Here is a 14,497-nt window from a genome sequence, read left to right as displayed (position 1 = left end):
ATTAGTCCATTTTCATACTGCTGTAAAGAACTTCCTGAGACTAGGTAATTTATAAAGGAAAGAGGTTTAATTGACTCACAGTTCAGCCTGGCTCAGAAGGTCTCAGGAAACTCACAATCATGGCGGAAGGCAAAGGGGAAGCAAGACAACCTCCTTCACAGGGTGGCAGGAAGGAGAAAGGCTGGGCGAAGCAGGAAGAGCCCGTTATAAAACCATAAGATCTCGTGAGAACTCACTCACTATCGCGAGAACAGCATGGGAGAAACTGCCACTATGATTCAATTACCTCCACCTGGTCTCTCCCTTGCCACCTGGGGATTATGGGGATTACAATTCAAGATGAGATTTGGGTGGGAACACAAAGCCTAACCATGTTATTCTCTATGATTATTTTAAAAGCTTTCACCTAAGTTGTTCTTTTCTAATTACGGGAAAAATTGAAATACATTAGATGTCTCTCTCTTTCTCTCTCTCTCCACCTCTCTCCACTTGGAATGTCTATATTTGCTTCTGTGGAAACATTTTACTGTTCTCAACATGGCATTGCTTTGTCATATGCTGTGCCTACAGCTCTGTCCACCACTGCTCAAATCTTCATTTGACCAGCATATGATGTCTTGGGAGGAAAATGTCATTTTCAAACATATAAACAAAACATTATCTGGGGCATGGGGAAAAAAAAGCATATTTGGTCACTGAAATGTCAGCTAGTGTCCTCAGGAAAAATATAGTTGTCAATTTTGATCATGTTTTCAATCATTCACTCATTTATTTCCCAACTGCAGCTGTGTTGCCCCCAGCCTCTCAGCAGCTGCCTTCAGGGTCTCTGTACTCCTTACCCACTTTCTACTCAAACCCAGAACTTGCTATGTATCTGCCCTGCATATTTGCTGTGGGGACTAGCAGTCAAGTTCTGTGAGAAGGGTTTAAATATGGATGTGCACCATATTTGAAAAGCCTAGTATTTTTAAAACTTGAGACACAGTTGCATTTGGAAATGACTTTTCCCTTATTGATCATTACATTGCAGAGCTCCTTTGAAGAGGAAGCTTCCTTAGGTAGATAGAGATGAATTTGGTTTACAAAAATGTCATTTGTCTGGGTGTGATAAGTTTCTCTGCATTGCACAGTTTCTTGTACTTAACTCTGGCAATTAGTAAAATGTGGCATGACAGTAGCTGGTGGTGTTAGATTGAAAATCAAGGTTTTATGTAAACATGCAATTAGAAGTCGTGACATGTCCCCTTCTAGAACATTTTTCTCCACTGCCACTGTAAAGGCCTGGGACTGGCCCTGGTAGAGTACTGGACATTGGTGGGGGCAAGGGAGGGTGGGGGTCAGGATCTGCTGCATTCAGGGACTGCATTGCTTGAAGAGCTGTCACACTTGGCCTTTGAATTTCCCAAATGCCAAACTCGAATTAGACTAGAGTCCCTTGGGAGCTTTGTCCTTAAATGGTCTTGATGTTCTCGGCTTATGAAAAACCTAAAGAGAACATTTAATTATTTTTATGAATGTATTTAATTATGTTTGGAAATGCCTGGTTCCTTTTAACCCTAGCAACCTGATTGACACAGCAGCAGACCAATTATTTGTCCCATGTAATATTTGTTTATTTGTTTAAATTGTCATAAGCATTTAAAATTGGAAAGATTTCATGTAAATATCCAAATTTCTGGCTTTCTCTGAAAAAAAAAAATGAAGATCTGGGAACACTGGCCCAGTATTTCCACCTATCAACAGTGGTCTGAAACCAAGAGACAACTACTCCATTTAGCTGGAGCAAATGCATTTGAGAATGCCATAGTCTCCACTACTCCCGATTGCCCAGTACTTTGTCCACTTCACTCTTAACGTTACCTGCCTGGCCGCCGTAAGGATGGCAGTTATAATCCCTTAGAATCTTCTCCATATCAAAGATTCTTTAAAAAAATGTTTTTAAACATGGTGTCTTGATATGTTGCCCAGGCTGGTCTCGAATTTCTAGGCTCAAGCAATCCACCCACCTCAACCTCCCAAAGTGCTGGGATTATGGGCATGAGCCACTGCATCCAGCCCAAGATTCCTAATTTTTTCTTGGGCTCCTTTGAGAATACAATGCAAACTTTGGACTTCCTTTCAAGAAAAATCTTCACAATTGTACATATATACTATATTTTGCACGCAATTGCATAAGGTGCATAAACCACCTGATGAGTAATACTATTTAACTCATGTGTCTATGAGGGGAAGTATAGAAGATTGATCCAAATTATGCAGCAAACCCAAAACTCGAGGTAAAACAGGTTTTAGAAGAAAAGGTAAAAATACATGTATGAATGTCTAATTCTGTAATATCCGATGTTTGAAAATACATGCCACTCTTGACAGTCAATAACAAGTGAGTTTTGTTTTGGTTTGGTTTTTTTTCTGGGAAGTATAGCCTTTGGCCAGAAGCCAGAAACAGATACTTCCTCTAGTGAGATTTTTGCAGTCTGGATGTTTTGTGTGTTAGCTCAGCCTTGCAAATAATCTAGGAAAATAATTTACAACTCAGCATTCCACTGACATAGCCCAGCTACTTTTGAAGCTATAGCATGGGTCAAGTAGTTTCTCCACTTTTCCTCCACCAAACCCCCAGCAGCCAGTCAAGAACTAGAGGCAGCGAGCAAAACCACCACCCCATCTTTTGATTTGGAGCAATGAAATAGTCAAAGATTCAAGGGATATGAACAAAGCAGGGTGGGGACAATGATGGCATATCCATGTTTTAAATTGTCAGATTAGAGGGAAAAGCAACAAGACTAGTGTTGGCACAGTTATAGGAAAATAAGTACATTCATACACTTTCAGTTACCTAATAAATTGGAACAAACTTTCTGGAGAACAGTTTGGAGCATGTTCTGATCTCTTCACCCAGTAATTCTGTTTCTCAGAATTGATCATAAAGAAATAATCAGAGATATGTTCAAACTCCTAAGTACAAGGATATTCATGGTAGCATTTTTTTGTAATGGTGATAAATTATAAGCAACCTAAATGTATACAAATTTATATTGTATACATATGTATACAAATTTATCTTTTATACTATGTATACATAGTATACAAATTTTCATACTAAGCAACTATTAAAAACTTGTCTTAGAATCATATTTAATTACATGTGGGAACATTCCCAATACAGTATAAAGTGGGAAAATAAAATTACACAACAGGATAGTGTATACAATCCAAATTTTATTAAAATGTATATACATTTTTAAAAGTTGTGATCAAAACCAAAAGGTTAACATCCAGAAAGTAAGAAAACATGATCTGTTGTGCTTTCTTTACATTTTCAACTGAACCTGTGTTTTTGTTTGGTTTGTATTTTTAATGAAAGAGATGGGGATGGAGTCTGCCCTGAGATCCTCCAATTTTGCCTCTGGTCGCTTCTCTGCCCCATCTCTGCTCCCTTCCCCTGCCAGCTCAGTGCCACCTTTACCTGGTACACAGCTCCTTCCTCCAGACGCTGAAGTAGTCCTCAGCCTCCCTACCCAGAAGATGGCCGTGGAAAACACACAGGAAGGGCCATTTCACATTGCAAATGCCCTCATGAATCCAGCAGGCTGGTAGCTTAATGTATACAGTTATTAGGCCGAAGGAGGATGCAGGTGGGAAGCTGAGGAGGGTTGAATGAGTCCCCTAAGGATACGTAAATTAGAAGCAGAAACACAGCTAGAATTCAGACCCAAGATTAATAATCTGTGCTCCTGCATAAAGGAAACTCTCTTGCCAAATTAACAGGTAGAAAAAAAAATTCTGCCATCAAAGCCTCTGGTGAGATTAAAAAAATACTTTATAGCTTTTTTAAAAAACAGGAAGAACCCCTTTTTATGTGATGATAAGGTTAAGAAGTCTAATTTAGCAGGGAAATTTGAACATAGACTGGCTGTTAGATGGTATCAATAAATTGTTAATGATTTTGTTAGAGATGATGATGGCATATAGTTGTGTAAGAAAATGTCCTTACTTTTTAAATGCATATGGAGTTATGAAATGACATAATGTCTCAAATTTACTTTAAAACAGAAAAAAAAATGGCACAGTTGATATAAACTCAAGACATTTTCAGAGACAATCATTGTGGGTACCAATAGAATCCTACCGATAAATTACATTGTGAAGAACACGCTCCTGCCCTGCTGAGGAATATCTGTGTTTGGGGTCTGCCAACATTTAGGCTTGTAAGCCGTATTTATGTCAAAGCACCAGAGAAATAACAGGAAATAGCTTATGAATATGCCTGAGAATTGTGGCTCTGGAAAAATCCTGGTCCAGCCAGTGAGTTTAAATTCAGGTCACATTTTCTTTAATACTTCCCAAAATTAAATGATGATGATTGGAGCCTCCCATGACCAGCACAGGAACAGAACAGCACCTCCAGTCCCACTCCCAGAGGTGCCCCGAGCACCCTTCCCGGATGCTCATAGCTTTGCTCAGGGAGAGGTTCCAGCTCTTCCACTTTAGCCTCTGCCACCCCCGCCTGGGCCAGAAGCACTCCACTGGGCACAGCTGCGCCTCCTGGTGTCTGCTGTGGCTGCCACTACCCCGGTGACCTAAGGAGTTCCCCTCTTTGCTCCTCCATCCTAAGACAGGAGCAGAAGCTTAATTCTCCAAAGTGCAGCTGAGACCACACTTCTACTCAGGCCATAATCTTTGCTAAAGGTAACCAAAAGCAGATGAAACACTAATGGTGACATCCAACTGCTCCCTGAAGGGGCTCCCAGGGTCCCTTAACAGGGACGCCCCTCTGCTTAGCTGCCAGCTTGCCTCCAGGAGGCTAGAGTTCATCTCTAAAGGTGTTCCAAGCTTTCCTGCACCCCAGATCCCAGAACCTGACACCAGGTTCTAAGAAGGAAAAATTCCACTATCACACAGGCCATCCTGTCCTGACCTGGAGTGACCTCTTCCTGGGATGCTTGCCATTGTGGAATATCCACTTCAGAGAAAACCCCCCTCACGGCCACAGGGGGATAGCCTTTCCTCGTGGACCCCATCAGGAGCCTTCCATAGACTCCATACCATAGTACCTGCTGGGTTATTGCAACCACCCTGCTTGTAGAACCTGGGAGTCTGTGCAGGTCAGGCTGGGCCAAGTCCATGCCAGTTCCTGTGCACATTTCTTCCTCCAGAGCAAGGAGTTGCTCATTCGTAACCCTTCCTGTGATGTCGCAGCTCTGGATTTCCTATAAACGCCTGCTCAAACAAGGGCACACACAGCTCCTCAAGAAACAGCACCAGTTTGCAGCTCAGTGGATGTCAAGCCAAGCAGATATCAAGCCAAGAAAACTCCCTCCTTTCCCTCCTCTCTCCCCCAGGCCACTGAGTGTGAGTCCTAGTACTGATTCTGCTTCCTGGACAAGTCACATTATTAAACACTAGACGTCAGGAGAAAATATTTGCGTTTTGTTTATCAATGACTTTCAGTTTCCACCAGACACTGGTTGGGTGATTGGATTTACAGTTGAGGATCTTCTCCAAAGATAGATTTAACACTCTACCATTGGAAGATTTAAAAAACAAAAAATGCTCCAGACTTTTAGATGACTGTTACTCCAGCTTTCATGTTAGGATTTCAAAATTTTTAGGGCTTGACCTCAACCATAGGATCAGAGGTTTTCTACTACTTTTTGTTGGGAAAGGGTGGGAAGACAGGGTCTCATTCTTTGGCCCAAGCTGGAATGCAGTGGTACCAGTATAGCTCACTGTAGTCTTGAACTCCTGGACTCAAGCCATCCTTCCACCTAAGCCTTCCTAGTGGCTGGGACTACAGGTGGTCCACACCACCATGCCTGGCTAATTCTTACTTTTGTAGCAATAGGGTCTCGATATATTGCCAGGGCTGGTCTCAAACTCCTGGCCTCAAGTGAGCCTCCCACCTTGGCTTCCCAAACTGCTGCGATTACAGGAATGAGCCACCACACCTGCCCTACTTTTTAACCAAGTAAAAAAGTTTAAAGCCTTATAAAAGCTTAGGTATATTCAGTATTTATTAAACAACAGCCAGATGTAGAATGCATATGTGAGTTGGTTGCCTTTCAAGCAAGGTTTTTCTATAAAGGGCCCAATAGTAAATATTCTAGGTTTTACAGGCCCTGTGTATTTTGCCCAACTACCCAACTCTGTTTGTCATGGGAAAGCAGCCACAGACCATATGGAAATGACTGAGGGTGACTGTGTGCCAATGAAACATTCATTTACAAAAACAGGAGGCCAGCCAGGAGCTGACCCCTGCCCAGCTAGACTCTGACACTCCAGATGCAATCTAGTTGAGGTTGAATCCAGGTAACAAAATAAACTACCACATCAGGCAGTGAGTATGAATGCACTGAAGAGACTGAAGAATAGAGGGTGAGCAGAATAAAGTGCAGTTGGTGATAGTTTTAGAGCACCTTATTTGTAAACTCAGGCTTTACAGCAGATGACACACTTAAATCTTTGGGGCTGAGGAAGGCTTTTTTTTAAAGGCTATGTATTCATTTACTCAGAGGCAGCTGTGTATCTGGAAACAATCCCACATCCTTCTATGAAAAGAACCATGCCACGTGCCTCCCCGAGACAAGGTTCAGTTTTATTCAGCTAACATTTGTTAACTCCAGCTGCATGAAAACAGACTAACAGAAAACCACGTATAAGAGGGTGAGGCCCTACCACTCACATGGTCATGGAGCTGAGGTCATCTGATAGTCAGGTCCAGGAGTCCCTCGTTAGCAAGAATTGTAAGACTTGAAGACGCATATCACTTTGTTGTACAACTTGCTATTAAATATAAGCTACTGTTCATAAACATAGGTGGCCAAGAGCACTTAATGTCAATTTTAGCTATGGGGGAGGAGTATGCATTCTTTTCTTGAAACATTGGTGGTCCATTATACAGTTTAGTTTCTATGAAAATTGCCATTCAAGATGGTTTATAAACTGAAAACCCCAGGCAGGAAGACAAGATTGTTGCCTAAGACTGTACAGTCTGAGAGTGAACTTCCTGCCTCATTTGCAACATCTGGAACCAGTGGGCTCTTCATGCACTTTAAGTGCTCCTTTCCCTAAGATTATCAAGAAATTTGTGTTGAGTTAGAATACAGCTGTTGAAGCCAAAGGACTTATTGTATCAATTTGATTTCTGAAATGCCTGGCCTCCAAAGACAAAACGACCACATAGTGTATAAGGAAGAGCTCCCATAATGAACATGCCATTTGCAAGTAATAAAATGAATAGTGGCAAGCGATAAATATGCCCTGCTTTAGTCTTTCCTGAGACAGTGAAGCCCAGAGAATCAACCATGCATGAGCCTTCTTTCTGACTAAACAGGTATTAGACTTGTTCATAGCTCTGTTCAGCTGTAAGATAACCTGATTTGATTACTTAAAAAGGGATTCTAAGGACCTTCTATATATTGGAGGCATGGACCTGGAAGACCATCCGTTCATTTATTTATTTATTCATTCTGTCTTTAATGAGCCAGGCTCTGCTAGACACACAAGGTGTAAAATTAAGTCTTATCTCAGCAAGAAAGAGTACATTACAATGCTGTGTGATAAGCACTTTCTGGGAATGAGGTCAGTGCAGGGGACATTGGAAGGAGCCATTTTGAAGGAAGCATAGAAATCAAGTGAAAGGAAGAGGGTGGGTATTCCAGGCAAGAGAAAATAGCATCTTTGTCCTCCCAAAATAGCATCTTGGGAGGACAGTGAGACTTGAAGTGCAATGCTGGAAACATGGGCAAGAGGAATGGGATGGAACGGGTGAGCACAAGGGTTTATTGGCCTCATGTGCCTTGCCAAGGGGACTAGACTTGAGCCTGCAGGCGAGGGAAGCAATTCTAGCAGTGACTCCCACCTGTGCCATTCTCTACAGAGGGACACCTGAACAAGTATCCATCCTAGAGGGGCAGGAGAGTCCAGTGGTTAAGAGTACAGACAGGAGCCACACTGCCTGGGTTTGAATCCTGGTTCTGCCATGGATTAGCTGTGAAACCTTGGATTTTACTTAACTTGTCCTCAGCTTTAAAATATGGATAATAATAATGTTTCATAGAACATCTAGAATGCTATACAATTTTTTTACTTACTCTTTTTTGTCTGAGACCTTCAGAAGTTCCTATAAAGTACCTGAACTGGCAGCAGAATCTACAGGGCCAATATCAGAATTGAGCTACGCAGATATGAACACACTGAATGCATTCATTCTGGAAATGAGAACAATATAAAAAGACTTGCTCTGCCATCAGTTTGTAAAGTTCACCAGCATGTAAGAAGCTTTTGCCTAGAAGTCCGAGATACCAATTTTATGGATAAAGAGAAGCAAAGAGACAGCTCAGTCATATTTAGGTTGTGGCAAAAACCCAGAAAAGTCTCACTGAGCCATTAGCTAGCTGCTGCTGTCAGAGCATTCATACGGACTTTGGAAAAGAACAGTTGACTTCCTCAGATTCTTTGGGGTATATTTAATGCTTTTACTGGACAATAAGTTCAGGGAGTCAAAAAGTTCATGGAGTCTTCTGAAAAACTGGTCCTAACTACAAATACCACCGTGTTCCATAGTAATGAAAAAAATGTTAAAACAGCTCCTGGACTGCTGAAATCAGGACACAGCCCACCACTTCTTTTTTTTTTTTTTTTTTTTTTTTTCTGACAGAGTCTCACTCTGCTGCCCAGGCTGGAGTGCAGTGGTGCGATCTCAGCTCACTTGCAACCTCCACCTCCTGGGTTCAAGCGATTCTCCTGCCTCAGCCTCCCAAGTAGCTGGGACTATAGGTGTGTGCCACCACCACCGGCTGATTTTTGTATTTTTAGTAGAGATGAGGTTTCACCATGTTGGCCAGGCTGGTCTTGAACTCCTGACCTCAAGTGATCCACTTGCCTCAGCCTCCCAAAGTGCTGGGATTACAGGCATGAACCACTGCACCTGGAGAGCCTACTGCTTCTTGATGCATGTTTTGAACTTCAAATGTGGACCAGCTGACAGAGGCTTCAAGGGGACCTTTAGCTGATTCTGCTCAAGGACCAGTTTATTTTGTTAACATCACCAAATAGCCTAGAGTGGTGATATTACCTATTTTAAGAGAGTTCTTAATGTCTCTAAGAAAAGTAGATGTCATAGGTGATGCATGCACAGAAAGATTTTGCATGCTCCTCTTTGCCTCTTCCTTTCCCTTTGAACATCCAGGGAGTACTAATCAAGGCTGCAGAGATTTCCCTATGCCCTGGATTAACAAAGTAAGATCATATCCTGCCTTGTTTTCTCTGGGGAATAAAAGAAACATTTTGGAATTTAAAAATCATGAACCTGTTTGTTTAATCCTCATAGCAGCCCTATGAAGTCATCAAGTAGGTGGGACCTTAACTCCATCTTTAGAGTTAAGGAAACAGGAGGTTGAAGACAGATTAAGCCACTTTTTCAAGATCACACAGATCATAAGGGCAGCAGCTGGAACTGGCAAGTTTTGTTCTGGCAACACTCTGCTGCCAAGGGGCCAGAGCCTGGGAGAGGAATCCAGGGCAGTCAGCCATACTTAAATACGTGTTATTCATTCAATCAGCATGTTTACTGAGCATCTCCTATGTGCTGGGCACTGAGTATACATTCGTGAACAAGCAGATAGCTAGGTCTCCTGCCTTCATGGAGCTTAAAACCTAGCAAGAAAGAGATATAAAAAAATGAACCAATGATAAAAATTGTTGAGATATGATATGCACAGGATGCCAAGCAAGGAAATCAGGACACCCTGGTTTAGGGTGGATAATCAGGGAAGGATTCTGAGGAAAGGACTTAAAAGCCAAATGAAGAGTGAGGAAGAGCACTCCAGGCAGAGGGAAGAGCCTGTGCAAAGGCCTTGGGGTGGGAAGGAGCTTGGTCTGTTCCAGAAGAGGCTGGAGGAGGGGATGAGACAGGAAGATGGCACAAAGAGGGGCTGGAGAGGCAGGCAGGTGCCTCCCCTGCAAGGCCTGTTGGCCAAGGTAAGGATTTTTTCTTTTTATCTTCAGTGTCATTGAAGGGTTATCCTGATGTATAAAATCACCTGATTGATGTTTTTAAAAGATCTCTTTAGTGACCGTGTAATACAGGAATGAATGAGGAAGGGAATGAATGAATCAGTTAATGCTTGTTGAATGCCTTCCATCTGCTCAGTGATGCACATCATCTTTATCATTTATTCAGTAATCATGGAGGCTATTTACTAAGAACACACTGTGTTCTGGGCACTGTACTAGGCCTGTTATAGACATTATTTCTAATCCTCACAACAGCTACGCAAGCTGAGGTTGTTCACGTTGTTCCTCACAATTAACCTAAAGGCAATAGAGGCATTTCAGATCCTCCAATTTATAGATGGAGAAGCTGAGTCTGGGAGGAGGCTGGGATTTGAGCCCAGTCTGTCCCACCAAAGCCCATGCCTTCTCTCTGCACAGGTGGCCTCTCTGCCGGTGACAGAGACAGGAGTCATCCACATGGCGAGTTTTAACTCCTATGCAACAATGAGTTTCTTGGATGTGGTGTCCACTTATAATGGCATAACACCACCAAATGCCAGACCTAAAAGAACTTCCAATAAGGGGTTGAATTTTGATACCTTAACAGCAATGTGGAGAGATTGTCACGAAAGCTTTGTTCTCAGTGGGTGGTTGCTTAATCAGAGAGCTCTAGGAGGAGTCTTTTGCCCTCAGATGTTTATTTTTAAAACATGCTATTGTTTAGCCAGGCAACTGCTTCCTTTGGAGTGTTCTTGTAAAAAGTTCAGATGATTACTGCTTTGGCTGGGAGCCAACACCCTTGCTCATCAGAGCCTTCTCCTGAGGTGAAAAAAGCAAATAAATGCCTTTACCTAAGATAAAGAGCTAGCAGGTGCCCCTGACTTCCAAGGACAACCAGGGATTTTATCCCCGTTTCTAGGCCACAGCCGAGCCTCAAAACTGTCCCAGGTTCTAATGGATAACCCTGGGTTCACAGGGAACTGGAATCGTGCTCTTCTTTTTCTGCCCAATTCAGGTGCCACCTGTTCCATCAAGCCTCTCCTGGTCATCTCAATCTGGTGACAGTTCAGGCTCCTCTGAAAGCCCACAGTAACTAGTCTCCGCACCAGGGCTTCACAAAACATCTAGTTTTTAAACTGGATGGAGCAAATCCAGTTGTTAAAATTTCTGATCTGTTACAGATCAATAACCTTCGTAAACTATAGTTAGAGCAAATTACTAGAAAACTTATATTAAAAATAGACATGCAAAATACTAGCCCTATTTTTTTTTTTTTTTTTGAGATGGAGTTTCACTCCTGTTGCCCAGGCTGAAGTGCAGTGGCATGATATCGGCTCACTGCAACCTCCACCTCCCAGGTTCAAGAGATTCTCCTGCCTCAGCCTCCTGAGTAGCTGGGATTGCAGGTGCACACCACCACACCCAGCAAATTTGTGTGTGTGTGTGGTTTTGTTTTTGTTTTTTTGTTTTTTTAAGTAGAGATGGGGTTTCACCATGTTGGCCAGGCTGGTCTCAAACTCCTGACCTCAGGTGATCCACCTGCCTGGGCCTCCCAAAGTGCTGGGATTACCGGCGTGAGCCACTACGCCCCGCCCCTATCTTTTATTATTACATTCAACAGAAATAAAGTTACTGTCCAATTACTATAAACATTTTAAATACTCACTGTTGATTTCTGTGCAGATGCCATCACACCTGCTTAGTTCCCCCTCATTTATCACCTCCTATAGGACAGCTTTCAACTCCCAGGAGAAACGAGTTCTGATAGTGAACTGTAAAGAGAGGGGGTCCTTCAGACCTCGCCAGCCACCAAAGATGGCCTGAGAGCAAGAAACCCGGGGGTCCATTGAGAATAAAAACTCAGAACTAAAGGGCAAATGAGGTTTTACTTGTTTGGGACTAAGTTGGGCCTGATCTTCGACGTCAACGCCAGTTAAGAGTCTAATGCCTGGATTCTCATTCTCACAGTCAACATTCATTGAGCTAGACCACAAGTTCTCACCAAGACAATATCGTCCCCAAGGCAGCAAAAGCTGTTTTTATTTGGTGGTGGTGAGTTGGGGGAGAAAATCTTACTCTTTTTATGTAAAAAAACACATGTATCATTTACTATATAACCAGATAAACAGTTTGCGGTTTTAGAATTTCAGAGGGGTGGTGATTAGGAAAACGGCTTTGGGGGGTGGGTTTGCACAACAACAACAACAATAAAACAAGGTTGAAAAAGACTGAGATGTTACATGTGTTCCCCTGTGGAGTCTTTTATGGCTGAAAAGTGTTCCCGTTGGCTGCCCTGGGAACCAAACTAAACCACCATGTATAAGCGGTTTCTAAGGGGACTACCTGCTGAGGTCCAAGTTTCGGACCCAGAAATGGATCTTTGAAATGGGGTCATTTGTAAGGAGACGATTACTTGCAAAAATGCAGCTCTTTCTGTCATGTGGAAAGCTTCAAGTACAAACATTCGTAGAGCACCTTATTTAAGGCACTGGGGGCCCAGTGAAGAATAAGCTTCAGGCCTTACAGCCATATGATCAGTGCAGTGATGGAACTACGTGCCAGGAGATTTGGGCGTAGCATCTTCCTTTCCCCTGCCCATGCTTGCAAGGCAAAGAGCTTTTCCTGAATTTGATAATGGAGTTAAGCTATAGTTTGTTCATTCAACATTGTCGAGCACCCACTAAATGCTAAATGCTGGTAGGGTCTAGAGAGATTGGGCTGTCCAATATGATAGCCATTAGCCACGTGTGGCTACTTAAATTGAGACTAATTAAAACTGGCCAGGTGTGGTGGCTCACACCAATAATCCTAGCAATTTGGGAGGCCGAGGTGGGAGGATTGCTGGAGCTCAGGAGTTCAAGACCAGCCTGGGCAACATAGTGAGACCTCATCTCTAAAATTAAAAAAAAAAAATTAAAATAGATTAATTAAAATGAAAACTCAGTTTGTCAGTCACACTAGCCACTTTCCAAGTGCTTGCTAGCCATATGCACTTTGTGGCTACTGCAGGGGACAGCACAAAAACAGAACATTTCTATCATCAGGAAGCTCTACTGGGCAGCGCTAGTCTAGAATTTTGTAGCACATGCATAGAGTCAATATGGAATAGTGGTTAAGAATATGGCCTTTGAGGTAAAATGTAGATTGGGATCCCAGCTCTACCACTCACCTTACCAGCTTTATGATCGTATGGTACTTAGCCTTTCTGAGCTATAGTTTTGTCCTCTGTAAAATGGGGGTAATAATGCCCGCCTCCTTGGGTTGTAATGAGAATTAAAGATGATGCATTAACATGCAGCCAATATAGTGTTTATTGTCATCATTATTATTTGTATTATAATTATCATCCTCATCATTATTGACATTACTCGCAGATGGGGTGTTTACAACCATCCAGACAGATATTTTATGGTCATTAAGTTCTGTAATGTTCCTATTTATAGAGGTTTTCAAAGATTAGGCTGTTTCCCTGTATCTGTTCTCTCCCTCTATGGTGGTCACCACCCTTATCCCCAACAATGCATTATAAATCATCCAAGAGCCTGGACTTGGGGGCCAGCTCTGGCCCCATGTTGATGACTAGAGAGGTAGAGGGTAACTATAGAGTGGTAACTATACAGAGGTAGAGGTAACTATACAGTGTAGAGAAGTATAATCGTCGATTTGTGTAAATATCTGATATATCCGGGAAATTGGTAGGATGGAGGTGGATTAGAGGAATGGGAAACAAAGACCCGTGCTGAAAGTTACTACAAGATAGTTGCTGTGCTCCAGGACAGAGGGGAAATTGGATGACTACTTGGGGATGTATTTGTTTAAGATATTTTCACCAAGATCTCATTATTATCAAGCCTTTTATTGCCAGCTGAGTCCTGGAGTACAAGCAGAGGCACCAGCCCATGGCCAAATCATTAAGACAAATTAAGACATATTAACATATGCTGGGAACAATTATCCACATAGATTTAATTTGTTTCACTGCTGGAAGAAAATCCTGAGAGAGTACCAAACACATCCCCGAGAACAGCTCTGTAACTACTCTGTGACTCTCACTTGTCAGCACTTTAGGGGCTGGAATCTGCTTAAACTGGACATCTACCAAAGAAGGACGATATATCTGAAAATACATCCCATATTAGGGCTACAGATGAGTTAATTGGAGTCTGTTAAGGTGATGATTCTTTTTGTTTCTTTTTAACCTATGAATCTTAGAAATAATCATTACAGTTCTCAAAACAATATACCGAGCTCTAAAATGAAATAGGCACATATTTTATAATCATATAATATACTTAGCAAACTTACATATTTGTATTATGATTTGCTCTTTCTTTAAGAGACCTAAACTAAATATGAAATAGTGAACTTGTTTCTGAATTTTGGCCTTCAGTCTCTCTTGACTTTTTTGTTGTTGCTGTTGTCCCTTGCCTAATTGTTATCTTTCATTGTCTTACTGTGAGGAAAAGAAAGACTCTTCAACACAGCAAACTGCATTTTTCTC

General features: G+C 42.1%; 2 protein-coding genes across 13 annotated transcripts in view; one reads left to right on the top strand and one right to left on the bottom strand.

Moving 5' to 3' along the window:
- The window catches only part of SPATA6L (spermatogenesis associated 6 like), a 170,222-nt gene that overhangs the window by 45,656 nt on the left and 110,069 nt on the right, over window positions 1-14,497 (bottom strand). For 4 of the 11 annotated variants that reach the window (XR_008619795.2, XR_008619798.2, XR_008619797.2 and 1 more), the window contains exon 14: window positions 11,663-11,768. The exons of 6 other annotated variants lie outside the window; for them this stretch is intronic. The gene's annotated coding sequence lies outside the window, so the exon portion shown is untranslated. Of the gene's footprint in view, window positions 1-79; window positions 11,769-14,497 lie in introns of all 11 variants that reach the window. One more of the 11 variants, XR_010109176.1, reaches the window with a different exon arrangement.
- Window positions 1-14,497, top strand: part of SLC1A1 (solute carrier family 1 member 1) — a 98,152-nt gene that overhangs the window by 54,578 nt on the left and 29,077 nt on the right. The window lies entirely within an intron of this gene.

This window comes from Pan paniscus, chromosome 11 (genome assembly GCF_029289425.2).
Source record: "Pan paniscus chromosome 11, NHGRI_mPanPan1-v2.0_pri, whole genome shotgun sequence".
Lineage (NCBI taxonomy): Eukaryota > Metazoa > Chordata > Mammalia > Primates > Hominidae > Pan > Pan paniscus.
This window is presented reverse-complemented; position numbering and strand designations above follow the sequence as displayed.